The sequence below is a fragment of the Anser anser genome (genome assembly GCF_964211835.1).
Source record: "Anser anser genome assembly, chromosome: 12".
Classification (NCBI taxonomy): domain Eukaryota; kingdom Metazoa; phylum Chordata; class Aves; order Anseriformes; family Anatidae; genus Anser; species Anser anser.
Window position 1 is genome coordinate 19,949,461 of NC_139733.1, and position 19,273 is coordinate 19,968,733.

The following is a 19,273-nucleotide window of genomic DNA, read 5'->3' on the forward strand; positions in this document are numbered from 1 at the left end:
CTTAATACCTGCGTATAATAGCTTAATAACTCTTATAATAGCTCTAGCCTGTCTCCTGAGAGGCACAGAAATAAACCTGTCTCTCCTCGTTGCAGGGAAGACGTTAACAGATCCATTACCGGTCAGAACGGAGCCGCTGAGATTATCAGCATCCCTCGCTCCTGCTCCCTGGGAGCGCCTTGGCTTCCTTCTCTGCAGGACGAGAAGTGCCCGCCCCTGAGCAGTGCCTGGTGTAGGAGCCGTGACAGCACGCGGGGTTAGCGGCATCGTGCTGGGCCCCAGGTGCGGCACGGGGCTGGGCTGGCGACTAAGATTTAATCATTTTCACCTAGAAGTGTTCAACGAACTCTGAAACCCGTCCCAGCTGGCAAACGTGCTGCCCTGGGGAGGAGGAGAGCCACAGCCCCAGAGCTGCCTCCCCTCTGACAAGCCCCCCCAATATTTTTGCCTGTCTTGGAAATCTGTCAGCAGCGCGCCGCGGCTGACCCCGGTTAGCCAGCAGGACGGAGGGAGCCCACAGGCAGGCAGGAATGAATTTAAACCATGCCCAGCAGCAGGCTTTTAATCCCTATCGCAAAATCTGCCTGTTCTGCCGCTGTTTCCATCCGGCTCAACGAGTTTGCAGGGACAGCGCTGCCAGCAGTCAGGCTCCTTCGCTTTAAGCTGGAGGCTGATATCCGCAGGATCTCGGGGAGCTGATGCGTCCATCGCATTCGGCTCGGCCGGGCACTTATTTCATTTTCAGGGCTTGGAGATGAAGCGGCACTTCTCGCTGCAGCCTCCGAGTTCAAACCCCAGAGGAGAGAAGTCAGGGAACGGCGGGCGGGCGATGCCTTGTGCTCCTTAGCATAAATATCAATTTTCACACTGTGGTCAGGTTCTGTAAGTGTGGGGAATTGGTGTGGCAACAGGATCGTAAAGAGGTCTGCCGGAGATTAATCCCTCCGTAGGCAGTCCCCTGCACGCGCCGATTCCTTGCGATCGCTCGGTAATTAAGAGACGAAACCAAACCAGAAGGGACCACAAAGAAAAACCGCCCCGAAACGTCCAAATCCGCAAAACCAAGGTACTCGCTGGGAATTGCTGCAACAGCACACAGATGCAGAGCTTACCAGAAAAGAAGGTGTATCGGGGTGGGTGAGAGATGCGGTATTACAGCATGGTAGGGCAGGGCTGGGACTGCCCACGGCAGAGCCTCACGCCAGGAGCAGGTCTCTGGTGACAAACCCAGGTCGGTCGCCTCAGTTCCTGCCCTACACCACCCGGCCTCTTGCTTTTACCCTGTGGCAGGGAAGATTCCCTGCCCGAAGGCAGTCCTGCCGCTGCTGGCAGGGCTTGCTGCGCACGAGGAGCCAGCGCTGTCCCCCAGCAGACCTCCAGCTCTCTGTCTGCCCACGGCTGCTCCCGATCTGGCCCCGCAAGCAGGGAGCGCAGCGCTCCCAAACCTTCCCGTCCCTCCTGCCAGCAAGCTCGGGCAGCTCTGCGAGCACTGGAGCCGGGGCTGGTGGTGCTGGGCGGCAGAAAAACCCATGGCTGGGCCAGCCACAGGGGTGCAGGAGCCCAGGCTCAGCACACACCCACCACATGACATCCCTTCAGCACACACCCACGACGTTAAATCCCTTTTGCTGACCCCCCTGCCTGCAGCATTAGCCCCGTACCCCTGCTCCCAGCTTAGCGGTACGGCTCGCTGCGCTCTCGAGCGCATCCATCGCAAAGGGACAGCTTCATCCCCGCAGGGACCAGCCCGGAGGGATGCTGCGGGAAGGGGTTAGCCCGTCACACAGCCCGTTAATCGTATTACTGCGGAAACCTGACACAGTTCCCAAAGTGTGAGCCGGCGAATCCTCCCGGCGCCCGGCGAGCCTTGGAGCCTCGTCGCAGCATGCCAGAGGTTCTTTAATTCATTAATCATATTTGCTTAATAACCCTGTATCTCTCCAGCGGGGGGAACTGCCAGGCTCGCACGAGGTAATTGGGGATGGCTTTTCTGGGGAGCAGCCGAGCTGGAAGGACCGGCACCGGCGGCTGGGGCACGCGGCGCAGCTCTGCGGTAATTTCCCCACCTCAGCCCCAGCCCCAAGGCCCGGGGGGCACGCACCGAGCCCCGGGGACGTCAGGCACCCTTCTGCCAGCGCTCCTCTCCCCGCCTGGCAGCGAGGTTTGTGGCAGAGGATTTACGACGCGCCGGGTCTGCGCTGCCTGGTGATTGACAAGCCCGCGCCTGGCAGCAGCATGTTTATTGCGGGTAATTACTGATGATGTCAAGGAAAAAATTGCAGAGAGGATCCTGCGCGCAGCCTGCTAATTGTACCTGCTCCTCGCGCTAGGAGCTGTGAGAGGTGTAATCCATCAGATGGGCTTTATGCGACTTTGCAGTGGCTGGCTGAAGGCCAGTTTTACTGCTCCAGGAGCCAACGGCAGCAGCAGCGGGGCTGGCGGCAGCAGCCCCAGCTGGCACTGCCCAGCACCAGCACCAGCAGCCCCACGCCAGCACGTGCGCGGGTGGACGGGGTCAGCTCCGGCGTGTGCTGCTCGCCTCCGCCCACTCCCTGCCCCTGCAGCACCGGTTGCTCTCGCGCTCCTTCCGTCAAAGCCCCTGAGCCCAGCGCTGGGTGGTGGCAGCACTTGGTAGCTGGGGTTGGGGAGCTTCCCTTGGATTAGGCTTGTTGAGAACCAGGCTTTTTTAATATCCTGTGACAACAGCCCCAAAAATCTTTAACCGGCACATTTTCCAAAACTCCGCTGCTGGCAAAACGTGTATCGAACACCCCATGGCTCTGCAGCCCCCCAGCACGCCCGCGTCCATCCAGCACCACCCGGATCCCAGCCGCAGAGCTACAGCCCCATGCTCCCCCTACAGTGTCACCGGGGGGGTGTTTTTTCCTCACCACTGCTCAGGGAAAAGAGTCACAGTTGGCAAATCCCGTGGATGGGGCGGTATATTTGATCACTTGTAGTCATCTGGTGCCATCCACCTGAGGCACGGGCTGGGCGCACCAAGGAGGATGCTGCACCCGTATGGGGGACCACTGGGGGCTCCGGCTGCCTACGGGGAGCATCCCGTGGCTGCTGCCGTCTCTCTCTTCCTCTTCCCAGGCAAGAAGCAGCTTCACACCAGCAGCCTTGTGGCCACAGACCAGGCCACCTTTAAATCAGCCCCAGCTGGGCCAGCTCCTTCTTCCAGAGGGTGCTAAAACCTCACCAGCCGTCTTGCTTCAAGTCCCACCAGCTTCGGAGGTGCTGCGTGAGGCCCCGCAGGCTGACACGATGCAGGATTTACCTGGCGTGCTGCAAGCACCGCAAACTACTTGCTAATCTTCACGATGACCGTTCAAGATGGACAAAAAAAATCACATCAATTTCAAGTTCAGAGATGGAAAAACAAGGGAGGCCCCAGGGATGGGCAGGGACCACGTGTGAGGGGCACGGCTGAGAGCACGACAAACCTCTGCCCCGCTCATCCTCCTCCACTACTGCCACCAGAGCGGCTCATCCCGCCCGATGCAACCCCGACACGATGCTGAGGGCATGCGAGAGGTCGCACACTCGCTGGGTGCACCCGCGGAGCCCCGGGTCTGCAAACAAAAGCAGGGACCTGCGGCGGTGACGGGCGAGCGCACCGATGAGGACCTGGGAAATTAAATTGAAATGCTTTTAAAAAGCAAAGGGAAAGCAGACACCCTCCCAAGACAAGGAGGCTGAAAAGGCTATTGAGAGCAGCTATAAATACAGCCGGGCTGGTTCTGGCGGAGTCATGATATCATTTAATAACATTGCTCGAAGGCTAATTGCGGAGTTTAAAAGCAAACTTAATAAGTAGCAACTATGAAAATGTTAGTTCTTAGGTTACAGGATTATAAGAAAGCAAACTAGTCTATGCTGTATGTTAATGTCTGAATCAACGTATTAGAGCAATAATCTGCGCTTGGTCTCTCTGTATAAACCTGCTCAATATTTCAGCAGCTGGATATTTTTGCCTTGGTTCTCAGAGAGAAAAATACATTCATTTATTTCCCCGAAATAGCATATTATGATGGATGCAACTGCCAAGCTCCAGCTAATGGATGTAACATGATGGAAAACATCATTATTTAGGTGTGGGAAATTGTTCTTTAGGAATCCAATGTCTGCAGCAAACCTGCACTCCTTGAACCTCAACCCCACAACGCGTTTCAGATGTGGATTTTAAGTGACTGTTTCTAATTAGTGCATCACAGAGCCCTGTCAAAATACCTTCTGGTGAACGGCAACAGCGTGTGCACGGGATTTTAAATCGCACCTAGAGAGCGGCCGTGGCTCCCCGCGGCTTTGGAGGCGGGAGGCCAGCACCACGAAGCAGCGGGGCAGCCCGTGCCCGGCGAGCAGCGGGACGCCAGGCGCGGTGACCTGGGGGGCTGCGGGGCGAGCCCGGGGCTGCTGCTGGTCCCGTGCTGCTCGTCCCCGTGCTCCTCTTACAGCAGAGGTGCTGGGGAGACGAGGCAGAGGCGGCACAGACCGGGTCGGTACGGAGATACCTGCAGAGGCTTCTCCCCAGGGCTGCACATCGCCTGGGTACCCAAGGGGTTTGGGATGGCAGGCGGCACCGAGATGCTGCCAGCTGCACAGGGAAATCGTGAGCTCCCCAGAGCCACCTGACGCGGCAGGAGGGCCTTTTGTGCTATTTCCCACAGGAAAATGAAAAGGAGCGAGCAAGGCGCAGTGCTGGGTACAGCGACGAGCCCAAGCAGCCCAGCTGCTGCGGGGAAAATTCCCTCCTGTGTGGGATCTCCCTCGCTACCCAGACTGGTGGAGTCAGCCCCGTGTAATGCCTGCAGGGAGATGCTCTCCGCTCGTGGTGGCTCAGGAACTGGCCTGCACTGAGCTTTCTTTGTCCATTTACTCACGGTTTGGCACCGACTCGTTGCCAACTCCCCATTGCACCGCAGCCCGAGTGACACAGGCCAGAGCCCGGCAGCCCCGGTCCAAAGGCATTCCCTCGCGCAGCACTCACTCGCGGAGGAAACGAGACCCTGCTCCTCGGGCAGGGGCAGCAGTATAAACACTCGCAGCTGGTTCACATCAGCCCCGCAGAGGCGTGTGCTCCAGGTGCTTGATAAATGCTCCTTGCTTCCTATGTGGGGTTCTGCTGTGCGTCAGGGAGGCGCTCAGCCTGCCTCTGCAGCCTCTGGCAGGGGCACCCCTGGCGGTTTCGGCGGTGCTAGAATAACTCGCTCTGCTACCCCAGCGCTCGTTTCTGCTCCCGGAGGTGCGCGAGCAGCTCCCGCTGAACCCAGCCTGGTCGAGGCTGCGCTTCTGAGAGCTTCACAGCCGCCTCTGCCAGTCTGCAAAGCGCCCAAAGGCTGGGTGCTTTGAGGTGCTGTCACGTCCTTCCTGTGCTCGAGGAGGGAAAATCCAGCTGTCGTTACGTGGGCTGTGCCCTCCTGGTCACATCCAGTCTGGGACTTGATGGCATCAGTGACCGCCAGCCCTCGCTCCCCAGGCAGGGGAAGCAGCATGCGCCCAGGCAAGCTGGTTTTTACCAACACTGCTGGTATTGAAAGGGCACCAGCAACGTTATCTCTCGTTAGCTGATTGGGAAACCCCAATAATCAACCCGCACTAAACCTGCAACGCCTGCAGCCACATGATTGTCACCATCATTCTGGGGATTTGTTCCTACTTCTCAGCACTGCCCAGGAAAGCCCCCTTCATGTGTATCCTCGATGGCCAGAAAGCAAAAGAAATAAAGCAGCAGAACAATTATTATTTTAGGATCCCAGTTCTTAGCTCACTCTTGCTGCTCCCATCCTTCCTTTTGTCCCCCCTAGAATCCCATACAAGTCCTGCCTCTTCCCCTGCACCCCCGGCAGGCCCCCCCCAGCCCCGGAGCTTTTTGTTCCCGGTGCCGCTGGCGTGACCGAGCGCTCGCACACACGGACACGCGGGCGGACAGACGGACACTCTCCCCCCGTGCCGGCATTGTTCCTGCCGTGGCGTCCCGCCTGCCCGAGCTGCTCAGCAGCTGCCCGGGGGTTTTGTCTGGCTGTTCCGTGGCCCCCGGCCGGGAGCTCATTGTGCATTTCCAGCAGCGCCCGGGTGACCCAGGTGATCGCTCAGCTGCCGCGCGGCCTGGCGCCGGCACAACTTGGACGGGTTTCAGACACCTGGCATCACGCAAGGAGGCAGAGAGACAAAGGAGATCGATACCCTCTGCCCCAAAGGCAAACAAACTGCATCGATTAGCTCCGGCGGCCGCGGAGACGTTCGGAAGCGATGTGGGTTTCGGCAGGTCTCACGGACGCCGACTGACCCCGGTCCAAACGCGCCTCTGATGTTCGGCCTCCCCGAGCTGCCCGACGTGGTTCAGGGCTCTGTGGGGAGCTGCCACCCCCTGGCCAGCAGCCCTGAGCCCCCAGGGAGCTGGGGGAAGCAGCAGGATGAGCACCGCCCCTGCCAGCCGGCTCAGCACCCTGAGCCCCCACTGCTGCCTGTCCCCGGGGTCGGAGGCCAAAGCCTCCGGGAGCAGCTGCGGGGCCAGGAGGACCCGGGGCCCAGCCCTCACCCCTCGGAGGTGAGACGTGTCCGGTAGAAGACACCTTTCTCCGAGGCAGTCTAAATATGAACAGTGCAGGTACAAGGTCTAGAGACAGGGGACAAAAATAAAAGAAATCCATCCCTGTAGCTGCCCAGGCTTTGTTTCGGCTCCGGGACGTCCCCTGTGTGAAGCAGCGGGCGGCTGCGACGATGCTCACACAGCTCACGACTGCGGCCCAGGACAGGAATTTGGGTCCTGCCTTCGTGCAAACGGATCTAGGGCTGGGGGTCTTCATGCACAAATCCTCCTCCTGGGGTCCGGACCCCCCTTCCCTCCCCGTCCCCCTCCCAGGGTTTCCTGCAGTCCCTGCGCTCAGTGCCTGGTCAGGCTCGGCATGGCTCGGCAGAGACCCCCCCAGCTCCGTGCCTCACGTGCCGACAAGTGCACTGAGCCAGGCAAAGCGGGGCACGGCCTTTGCACAAACACCTGACCTGGGTTAAGTGTCCGTGCTCGCTGGGCAGGCCCCGAAATGGGGCTGGTCAGTGGGGTTTGGGAGGAGGGAGGCTGCTGAATGCAGCTCCGAGGGGTCGGGGCCTGTCCTGCCCCAGCCCTGGGGGGCATCCTTGTCTCCTCACCTCCCCGTCCACCCAAACTTGTTTCTTCGGGCTGCCCAGCGTGATACTCGGTCAGCAAGGACACTGATAAAAGGAGAAAGGCTTTTATTTATTATTCAGCCCTCTCCAGGGTTTCGGTGCCACAACACATTACCGTACTTCCCACATGCATTATTTATTTCCTGGTTCAGCACAGGTAAAGCTAAAGCGAAGCTGAAAGATGTTTGAAGCCCATGCACAAAAGCTTAATGCAGCCCAGCCTCCCCAAGCTGAAATCCTTCCCTGCTCACAACCTGGACGAAAGAAATCCCACTTTTGCGGAAGTCGAAGACTTTTTGTAACGAATTTCAAGGGGTCCGCACTCCAGTTCTTAGCAAACGGCTGAAGGAGGGGTGGCCCTGGCTGCAGGCAGCCCCTTCCCAGCACCCCAAAGAGGGTGTCCCCCCCCCAGCCCCTGCTGCCCCCTCCCTCTGCCCCCTGCCCCCTGCAGTGCCCGGTCCCCGGGGAGCAGCGCAGGAGCCGAGCAGCAGGGAGGATCCTTGGACCCTTGGATTTTGCCTGGTTTCTCCAAAACCTCCTCCCTCAGCCCCCAGCCACCCAGCTGGTTCGGGGAAGGGCGGCCCTCACCACATCAAACACAAATGATTACAGGATCTGAGAAAAAGACAGCAGGCTGGTGGAGTAAAACCAGCACTGCAAAATCAAAACATCTTGGGATCTAGGTAATTTTTTTTCTTTCTTTCTACCTTTTTTTTTTTTTTTGGCATCTGGTGTTTGAAGGGAAGCGAGTTCAAGACCTGAAGATATTCCCAAGCCTTTGGGTCACGGCTTGACCACCACCTGCAAAGGGAGTGCTCAAACCTCACCTCGGTGCATCCCAGGCTGACCTCGGTGGCACTGGGAGGGCAGAAGGGAGCCTCAAATCCCTTGCCTGGGGGGCATCCAGGGATGTGGGGATGGGAACATGGGGATGGGAAGGTGGGAATGGGGACGTGGGGATGGGGGCACACTGCTCTCAGGTGCCACGGTGCCACGGAGCCCCCCGTCCCTGCCCTACCGAGGATGCGCAGCCAGACGGCGAAGCAGGAGCTCTCCGGGGCAGCCCCTGCCAGGATGGGGGCAGAGTCTGGCTGGCTGGCTGGCCATCCTGAGAGGGGATTGAGAAGATCAGCTGAGATTATTCAGGCATGTAAGTGTTTGCGGAAAGCCGGAGCCTGCTGTGAGCTCGCTGGCAGTGGAAATGCTCCTTTTTGTCTGCCCGGCTGCAGAGGTCTGGCGAGCTGGGCTTGCAACACCCGGCGCTCACAAATGTGATCCGACTCCCCCACGGACACCTAAAAAGCTGCTCCCGAGTGCAACGGTGCTGCCCACTGGGCACTGCTGTGTTACAGGTAATTAGCAGAGCCACTGCTAATAACGCACAGAGGTAAGGGAGTGCTTGACCCGCGTCCCCCTGCCCTGTCCTGGCAGTGACATGTTACCTGGGTCCGGGGGAGGCTGGAGCCCCCAGCTCCCTGTGCCACCTGCACCTCAGCGCCGTCCCGTTGCCTCCTTGCCGCAGGGCTGGCATTTTAATTCTGCCTTCCCCTTCCCAACCCAGGCATCCCCTTCGCCCAGAGGCAGCGGGGACACGAGGCCGTCCCTGCGCCCGCTCCCGGGGGCTGGAAGCCTCCCCAAGACAGGGATCTCCCGGCCGTTGAGTGTCGATAACGTGATTACCGATTTGTTGTGTTAAACACCGCTGTTTAAACAAGAGGTGCCCTTAAGCGTGGTGCTCGGGAGCCCGTGTCAATATTGGCTCGCGAGCACGGACAGCAGATAAGCTGGCGGCTGCAAGGACACCGGGTGCCGGCCCTCTCCATCTGCAAGTCGTGCCTGGGACCTCGCTCCCGAACCTTTGATCGCTCCCCACAGTTGTCTCGTCCTCAGCAAAGGAATGCGGCCCTTTATAAATAGCGCTTGCTTTGATGTAACATCCCCATGCTCCAGGCTAATAAAATGGCCTTGATTCGGCCCAGCACCCAGCGCCCAGTTAGAGCCTATAAATATTGCTCTTCCTCTCCTCAGAGCCAGCGCGGGTCCCGCCGATATCAAAGGGGAGCGCGCACATGCTGCAGCGCGGGGAGGATTCATCACGAGCTGCGATCCAGCCGGGCACTTAAGTGATTTGCTGAACCGGAGCATTAAATGGGAAGCAGCGATTTCTTTTAACTGCCTATAAATACCATAACTTCTTCTCGGAGCTGGAGCTATTCTTTAATGACTGGTGCTTAGATACATTGAAGTTTAAAACCCCGTGGAAAAAAAAAAAAAAGCCCTGCTTCAGCACATGGGTAACACAAAAGCAACATTTCTTGTCCATATGGAGAACATATTGGCTGAACTCAGCTATGGATCGACCTTTATCTTCGTTCCTGAGATGAGACCAATTAAGTCACTGGTGGCAGCGCAGCCGGTGAGTTATCGCTCTCCTTCCTCGGGCAGATAAAGGTCAGGCGCGAGCGGGCGGCGCGGGGCTCGCTGCGGTACCTGTTGCCCCAAGCTGGCTGCGGATGCCCACGTGCTGCTGCTCCTGGTGTGCCCCAGAAGCTAATTCCCAGCTAATCGGGGGGGGTTGGAGCCCCCCTCCGCGAGCGGGGTGCTGGGGAGAGGCTCTTCGGATGGGCACAGAGCCCCTGCTGCCCTGTCCTCCCTCTGGGGACACACGGTTTGATATCTCGAGCCGAACAATCCTCCCAAAAAACACTCTCCACCCTCCAACGGTGAAACCAGAGCACAGATTTTGCCCTTTGTACTCAAGGCCCTCCCTTCTGCAGACTCCTCGGGTTAGCTTTTTGGGTGTGCATAAATATATGGCTGCGTACGAGTGCCTATATCCACATACACCCTGTCATGGTGCACGGCGGGGCTCCGGGCAGAGCAGCCTGAGCCAACCCCCCCGTCCCCCCCGGGGGCACGCGGTGGCCTTCGGTGGCCTTCGGTGGCCTTCGGGCCGTCCATCAGCGCAGCCAGCATCAGGGCCAGGGCGCAGGGCAGCCGCCTCCCCCGGGGGATGAATTACGGAGCCATAAAGCGCGCTCGGCTCAGCAGGAGGGTTTTATGCTCGCCATCAATCAGGAGACACAAACAGCTCCATTCCCGGCAGAAACCGTGGCAGAAACGGGCGCGCAGGGACCCTGGGGGTGTTGTTGAGAGGGTCGGCTGGGGGGGGGGGCAGAGCTGGGCACCCCCCATGCACCCTTGATTGAGGGATTGCACCCCTGTCCCAGCAGAAGGAGCCCCAAAGGCCGGCAGCCCCCAGACCAGAGGCTGGTGCTGCTCACACCCATGCACCTGATGCTGCCCGCTCCCAAATTTCACCTGCCGGGGCAAGAACCCAAACCTGCCCCCAAAACCGGGGGGTTTGGGGCTGGTCCGGAGCTGGCAGAGCCTGCCCGGGGCGGGGGTGCTGTGGGGACAGGCTCCCCGGCAGACACCCACTGCCCTGCTCGTCCCTTCGGCCTCCAAAAAAGCATCGTGTGGGAGAGGAAAAGAGGAAATCCTCCGTGCGGAGGCTGCGGAGGCGGGGAGTGGAGGTGTGCACGTGGGGCTCGCAGCCCCCGCAGTGGTACTGAGCTGTGTCGGTGCCTGCCCGAATGCGGCCCTAAGCATCTGCCCTAAACATCTGCCTTACCGTCACCCGCAGTTAGCAGGCTGAGCAAAATGTGAGCCAGCACATCCGAATAACCGCACCCTGAGCACAAACACCTGGACGGGGGGAATCTCCCTCGCCTGGTACCTGCTCGCTGGTGAACCTGCATTCTCCTAATAATCCCGCGTCACCGGAGGAGTTTCTCTCCCAAACACCGCAGAGCAGCACGCTCCTGTATCGCTTCCTCGCTCTGCTCTGGAAGTTTGCTTTGCTGTTGTGTGGATGTTTTTCCAAGCTAAAAATAGGATTATCTCTCTACCCGTCGAGTCTGTCTGGGATTATAAATTCAAAGGGTGTGATATAGGGACGTGGAATAAAGGTTTAATGAATCACAAAATTGAATTCTTTATGGGCTGGCAGCGTTTTTCTGAATAAAACAACAACTTAATGTCCTACGTGTTGTACTTTACGAACTGGGACCTAAACTTATCTTGTACAAAGGAAATTATAGAAGCAATCATGGGAGGTCTTTTATTAGTAGTTCTTCTCTCCCCGGCGCAGAGCAGAATATGAATTGATTGTCAGAGATTTTTTAAGTGCCTGTGATTGAGGAGATGATCTCTGATAAGCTGCTGGAGTAAAATAGGAGCCAACAGCTGCTCCATTTAACATCGGTTAGCCTCCAGTTCTGGTGGCTTGCTAAATGACTCTTTTATATCCCGAACACATCCCCGCGTCACGGCGCCGCTTGCGCACACCTCGCGGCCGGGGCTGAGGAGGTGCCGGCTGTGCAGCCTGTGGGGCCTCGGGGGGATGCCGCAAACAGGGACGCTCCTTCCCCCCCTGCCAGCGTGGGCACTGTGTGTCACACCGCCCGGGAGCTTCTGGTGGGGACGTTTCCCTTCTTAAAGGAGAGAGGATAATTCACTTGCTCTCCGTCGCAGTGTGTCCATCAGGCAATTAGAGCACAGCCCCTGGCAGCTGGTGTGTTTGGAGGGGGCTGCCGGTCCCCAGATGACCCCGCCGTGCCTCCCCCGCTTGCAGCACATTACATCACATCACCACCGGACCCGGCTCATATCTGGGAGCTGCTCATTGCCGTAAATCGCACAAATCACCTACGTTTTAATGCCACCCACACCCGGCCGCACCCCTGGTGCCCGCAGGAGGGCACGGCCACCCCGGTGGCCCCGCTGCCCCCTCGCCGGGAGGATTTGTGTCCCGCAGCTCCGCCACGAGACGTGCCCCAGACACCTGCAGTGAATCCCGAGAGCAGCTTTACGGCACAAGTCAGGGTGCAGCCGGGAGATGTACGAGGGCACGGTGCAAAGGCCTGGGGACGTGGAGCTGCTGATGCCCTCCGTGCCTTCCCCTGCCCCTGTGCCAGAGCCAGCAGCCTTTGACACGTGCTGCAGCCCGGTTTGCTGGCTGCCTGCGTTTGATGCTACCCTCGGAAGACTCTCAGACGTTCACAGGCTCCATGTTTCGGCTGAGCAGAGCCTTTTCCAAAGGAATCACTTAAAGGCCTACGCAGGAACAAAGCTAAAAGGGCTGCTAATTATTTAGAGTTAGGCACGGCTGAGTTAGCCAAGCAGAGCCATCACCCCTCTCAGCTCCTCACCGTACGGCGCTGAGAGGATGCAGATTTCCTCGGGCTGTACAGCCGGCCAACTCCCGGGCTTAATTTAGCCTCGGAAACCTCGGGTCTCCTAAACAAAGCGCAGCTGTGAGCCTCCTGCCCTGCGGGGCAGCTGCCTCGGCCCCGACGGAGCCGGGAGCAGGAGCTGACGCTGAGAGCTCAGAGGGGCTCCAAACCACCCTGACCTGGCCCGGCCCGGCTCTCCCCCAACCCATGGGGACACCGACGTGTTGTTTGCCGTGGTGGCTTCACGGGATCGTGTCCTCCTCTCTCCCCAGGCTGCTGCGGTTCACAGAGGCACGGGGAAGAGCGTCCCCAGGCAGGGGTTTCCAGCACCTCCAGGCTGGCCTCCAGGAGAGGCAGGAGCCAGGATGGGGCTGTCCAGAGGCCAGGTCTGCTCTTCCCGTGTCGTCCTAGCAGAGCGGGAGAGGAGCTGTGTTTGCACTGGGGGTAAGGGTGAGATATTGCTGGAGAGATGAAGGGGAAACTGAGGCAGCACCTCCGCAGCAGAGCTGAAGCCTGCTGCCACGCAAACGGCTCTCGAGGTGCGGGAGCATCCTTCAGTGCCCCTGCTGACGGCGATGGGGAAGGAACCTGCCCACTGTTGGCAGCTCATGGGGGGGACATTGGGTGCTGGGATCCCTGAGCCGCACGCAGCCAGCACCGCGCGGCCGGGCGCTTCCCGAGGTCTCCGCAGCGCAGGAACAAACCTCCCAGCATTTGGTTTCAAGACGCAATTCCACCATAATTGATATCATAAATATTAAACCAAATAAACCCTTCTGCGCCCTGCCACGCTGGGAGAGCTGCCTGGGAGAGGCGCGTGCGGCAGCGCGGGCTGGATTTACGAGCGCTGTAGTTATAGCAACAGGCGCTGCCCTTGTGCGCCAAAGGCCCGGCACGGCGGCAACAGAAACCCACAGCCATGGGCTGGGCTGGGCAGGACGTCCCTAGGGCATGGCCCAAACCCACCAGCCGGGGTAGCACACCTGCCTTGCATGCCCCGGGAGCTCCTCGCCTACCTTTGTGCCAGGACCCGAGGGCACAGACTCGTAGAAAAGCCAGGCAGCGTGCCCGCTCTGCTTGCTCTTTGGTGTACGGGGGGTCAGCCGGGCAGCCGGCGTCTTCAGAGGACACTTTGCTGGCTTTCTCCTCTTCACAACACGCAGCCAGGCTAAAGAGCGGTTCTCCTGCCTGCGACTCAGACACCCTGCTAGGAAATCAATAGCAATGTGGTGATGTTGTGGCACTTGGCTCGCTGCATTGCAATGCCCTGGGAGGAGCCAGTCTCCAGAGCAAGCAAAAGCAGCGAGGGCCAGCCTGGCCTCGGGCAGATACTCACAGCACAGACGCGTTCGAGCGGCACAGCCTGAGAAATCCACCCAAAATGGCAGGAGCCTCCTCGCCGTGCCCACCCATGGGGTGCCAGCCAGCAGGGAGCAGGCTGGAAAGAGCCCTTCGCTTCCCCACATCTGCTCCCATGCGGTGCCGCCGCGCTCCTCGCAGCTGAGCAGTCCCGCAAGCCCTGCAGCGCGGGCAGCGCGGGCAGCACGGGCAGCACGGGCAGCACACCCCCTCCTGTGCTCGCCCTGTCCAGCACCAAGTGAGGGTGCCTGGAGCATCTATGTCAGGAAAGCGGGCAGTGGGCTCGCAGGGCACGGGCTCAGTGCACACAGACCGGTTCTCTGGTTTCTGCAGCTCCAAGGAGAACTGGGGTCTTCTCCTGGCTGCTGCCTCATCACCACGTGCTCCAGAACAACTACAAGGCGTGAAAAGTAGTTAGAAGTTGACCCTTTTATTTACCTTAGCTTAGCCTATTTGCCTACAGAAACACAGAGCAGGAATCACAAAGTTCTGGTCTAGAAACTGGCAGAAGCTGGGAAGTGATGCAGGATCTCGGGATCAGCACCAGACACGACAGCAATGTGGTCCTGGTCACAGGCTTGAATGCAGAGCCAGAGACAAATGAAAGGTGGAGGTGCCGAGCGGCAGCAGCTAGTTTAAAACAATCAGGAAACTTAAAATAGATTTAGGCAGCTTTGAGCCACAAAAATAAAAGCTGGTGGCATCTTTGTTTAACAAAGAACAGTTGTTCTTTCCTGGACGTTAAGGAGGGCACGGGCATGGCTGGATTTCAGCAGGTTTCAAAGGGCAGCACAACGTTATTTTAAAATGATAAATAAAATGTAATAGCCTGACCTCAGAAATACAAGGGTCTGTTTCCAATGGACTCCTGTTTCTTTCATTTTTCTCCATCAGTGCGGACTACAAACTCTGCTGCTTCCCACCTGCGTGCACCGCGGTGCTGGAGCTGCTCTGGGTCCCAGCCTGGCCGGGAGGCAGACCCCAAGGGGGGCAGGAGGGAAGGACAGGGCTCTGCAGGGGGGAAGGACAGGGCTGTGCAGGGGGGGAAGGACAGGGTTCTGCAGGGGGGAAAGCTCAGGGCTCTGCAGGGCTCTCCCCTGGGCGCTGCCTGCGCCGAGAGCAGAATTAAGACCTCCAATCTATTCCTAATGGAGAGGTTACAAGAGGGCATTTGGGAAGCAATTGAAAGGTCGGTGAGGAGAGGCGGCCAGGAAATGTATGGAGTCTCATTACCTTTTATCTTCCAGGCACATAAAGTTTGCAGGATCTCTGTTTAGGCTAGGAGGAAGCCTCTGCAAGAATTATACACGCTGCCCGCCTGCTTATCAAGCGAGAAAGAGCTGTGCTCCATCAGGCAGCTGCGGGGCTTCGCGGAGATAAAGCTGTCCCCCTGCCCGGCAGCGCCGCGGGATAAATCATCCTGTCCTCGCTCTGCCGTCGCGCCTAACCTCTGCCTGGCCCTGCCAGCTGCACGATTTAGCTGCAGAGCCCGCAGGAGCGAGCGTGGCCGTGCCTGGTTGAAGCATCCGAGCGCTCTGCCCGCAGTGTGGGCAAGGAGGGAGTGCTCAGTTTACAGAGTGAATCAGCTCCGTTCAGCTGCAAACATTGAGGTTGCGGCTTAAACACACGCCCAGCCCGGCACCAGGAACCGCAGCGCTGGAGCTGGCACTGGCGGGACGCTCGCTGCCCCTCTTCCTGCGGCTCCCCACGGCCCCCCCGGGGATCCCATCCCTTCCCCCGGGCTCAGCGGTGCCGGCGAGGCGTGATGAATTAAGGAGGCTGCAAACAGAGCGGGCTGGGCACAGACATGCAGAGTCTGTGGGATTCGCTGTTGGCCAACGCCACCGAGTCACGAAGAGTAGGGATGCGCGTAACCGAAATCCCAGCAGGCTCGTTCTTCTGTGTAAGCACCACACACACACCTGGAAAATAAAACTGCGCGTGTGAAAGGGAGCAAATTAAAATTCAATTTCGTCTATAGCAAAGAGACGTTACCATCAGTGGAAGGATGTTAGAGATATATCGGTACCAGCATAATTCCTTGGTGAACTTTTATGGGCCAATTGATAAAAAATATCCTCCTGAGAGCAATGCACATTATTTCCAGAGCTCCAGTATTTTACTAGCAAGTCAGTGCGGGGATGTGTGATTTACACAGTGAAAACAGAGGGCTACCTAGACGTGGGCAGTACAAGCACTAGTGCTCCGTGGGGAATTCTGCCCGGGATCGATGCACAACGTCTCTGCTCAGCCTGCAGAGAGGATGATCTAAGACAGGGCTTACGGGGATCTCTGCTGTTAAAGAAGCGGCAGGCGTTTATAAAAGCAACGTTCCCAAGCAGGACAAAACGCACTGCAAAGAAAAAAATGAGATCCACAGCACCGCTGCATCTTTCCTTACTACGGCCTTAAACACCTTCAGCAGAGCGGAGCAATTTCCTCCGGCACTCCATGTGCTCTCCGAAATGAAGATGGAAATCTAGATGAAATGAGTTCATCCGCGCCTTCCCTCCAGATGTGCGGCACCCGGCTGGAGTCTTGCACCGGAGCGAGCCGCTCAGACGTCGCTCGCCAAGCGATGCTCAGCCTCGTGCAGAGCGGGGCGCTGGGCTGCCGCCGGTCCCTGCGTGGCGTGGGGACTGTCCGGCAAGGCTCCCGGCACCTGAGCACCCCCAGGCGCTCCCCGGAGAGCAGCAAACTGCCCGGTCCCTGCCCCGACGTGGCTGCAGCTCTCACCGACATCAATCACAGGGCTTCCCCGTGGGCCAGAGGACGCTGGTTCAGCCCCCCGTGGATCATCAGTCATGATCTGCTGATGGAAAACAGATGGAAGTGGCGCTCTTTGAAGCCAGAATTACGTTCGCTGCTCTGGTCTCGCTGAGTTCAGGGAGGTTTCAGCCGAGCAGGCCGCGGCTCTGCCTGCAGCAGCACAGAGGTGACGCTCGAGCAGCTCCTCTGCAGCCCCTCGGCAGCGCCTGCTGCGTGCGGGCACCCAGCTCCTCTCTGCTCTCAGGGGACTGCAAATTTAGATTTAAGAAAGCAAACGTTGGTGTGGTTTCTGAGTTCTATGAATTTACCCGTCACGCCTGTGAAGAAGAAGGTTCACTCATTTAATTAGTGTAGTTTACATAGGAAAGAGCATGCAAAACCAAACCTGCAGCAGCACAGGAAATTTACCTTGAACCTTGGAAATCGGGTGCTTAAATGATAACATTCTTGCATTTTACTACACCCCTGCTGTCTGTCCCGTCCTGCTGACTCAAGCAAATCACAAAGGCCCGCAGCTCCGAGGATGCTTTCCTGCATGATCCACCTTGTCACTCACTGCAGCAGCAGCAGCAGAGATCAAGCTTTTTACCTGGGGCAGAGAGAGGGCTGCAGGTCAGAACCTCTCACCTCCACAATCAGGAGGGAGATAAGTCACTCAGCTCCTCGTGGCACGAGGGCTCAGAGGGAAGGAAATATTTACTGGGCCTCAACATTCACCTGATTTTTTTTTAACTTCTTCACATTAACCCGTATCACAGCTCAGCAATTTGTTGGGCATAAATTTATTTAAAAAATAATCCCAAGGCGGGTTAAAAATTAAAACCTGCCCTGCTCTTTCTACCCACTCGTCACTGGATATATTTTTCCTTTATCTCAGGGAGTTTCCTGGCCCGCAGGAGGAGCGTGGTGAAGTATCTGAGCCGAGCATCGTGCACCTGAGCAGCCCCCACTGCAGTCCCCCGGCGTGGGACAGACCCCGGTGGCATCCCACGGAGGGGACGGAGGATGCAGCCGGCGGGGCCAGAGCTGCTGTGGGAAGCAGGAGCTGATCCTGAAGGAAAAAACTGCTGAGCATACTGACTTCATTATTTTTAGCAGGCACGGTAGTAGTCACTGTGATCAACTTCGCTGCATTTTAGCCTATTCAGCAGTTTTGTCCCTACTCATCTGCCTGTAATAACATGCGTAACTATTTTATTGAAATCTAATGCAACTACAGAATAAATAGAAATCCATCAGCAATACTGAGGTCTTCAAAGACAAAACATAGGCCACAGCAGGCGGGATCGGTAGAGGGGACGTCCAGGCTGGCCCCTCTGTTTGAAACCAACCACCACCACTTTGGCTTGGCCCTGCACCTTCTCCGACCTCAGATTCTTTTATTTAAATGGTAGAAGGAGCTTTGCAGAGTGTCAGAGCAAACCTGAAAATGAGAAAACCCACAGGTGCAACCAGGCACTTGCTGTGCCCTACAGGGAACGCCGGCCGGAGCCTCGGTGGCAGCACCAAATGGCTCTGCACAGGCTGGCGCAGCCGTGCCTGCACTGTCCTGTGGGATCTGGGGAATTCCTCTGGCTTCTCAAAGTACAGCAAACACACAGAAAAATGTGTTCTAGTCAATAATTTATTACACCGAGATGGCAGCATAATTAAGTTACCAGAGGGCTTTGGGCAAATATCTGGTAGCATAAGGTGCTACGTGCTTTTGGCACAAGCTTTATTTAAACACATTGGATCAATTTGAATCAATCTGACAAGTACACACTTCAGGGCATGGCTAGTTTCAAATCAATTAAACTCCTTATGAGTTTATGATTAGAAACTTGAGGTTATAAAACATTAATACAAAAACACAGTTTGTAAAGTAAAAAATAAAATCCCAGTGTAATGTTTCATGAAGATCACAGGAATCATTATATAGGCTTCATTAAACAAACAAGGTAAGGGCAATTAGGCTGTAAATTGAGTACAGTAGTTAAAAAAAGAGAAACTATAATTAGGATGTGATGGCCACTTAAACAAAAATAAGGAAGTACGGCTAACTAGTTGTCTTCCGATTACAGACAAAAAAAGCAATTGATTTCTTCATGAGATGGAGTGTCCCAGCAAAACCTTCAACAATGAAAGCTGTTTGTAGCAAATGGCTCTAGGACAGGCAAGCCAAAGGAATTGATTTTCAGGCCTGGAAAGAGAAGACACAGACTTAAAGCAACAAAATACATACAGATCTCGCACAAATAGTGAGTAAAAGCCCAGCTGGTGTTATGGCCACAGCTCATGCTGTGACGATATGACTCGGCAGAGGACTTGGGCAGGTACCTGGGCACCTTCCTGTGCAGCAAACACAGGCATGGACTTTCCTGGAAGAGCCCGTGCAAGTCCCACTAGCATGGATGGGACTGAGACATGCACCTCAGTGCCCAGCTGAAATAAATTAAGCTGGGGTTTGAAAGCATTTCTGGGGGAAGGTCTGCCAATAGATTTTACCTTCTTGTGCGTTAAGCGTAAGAACTGCCAAATCCCAAAGTGCTGTCCCCTGCTAAGCAAATGTCCATTACCAAAAGTCGCAGGGGGTAACTAAATCCTTCCACTGCACGTTCTGCGGAAGGAGCATGACGGCCATGCTCCTTCCTTGGCTTGGCACGGGTTACACTACACAAAAACCGTCCTGCCACAACCGCACGTCTTGCTCAGATCCAAGAGACCTTTTCAAAGGCTGTGAAAGGCCCGTGAGCAGT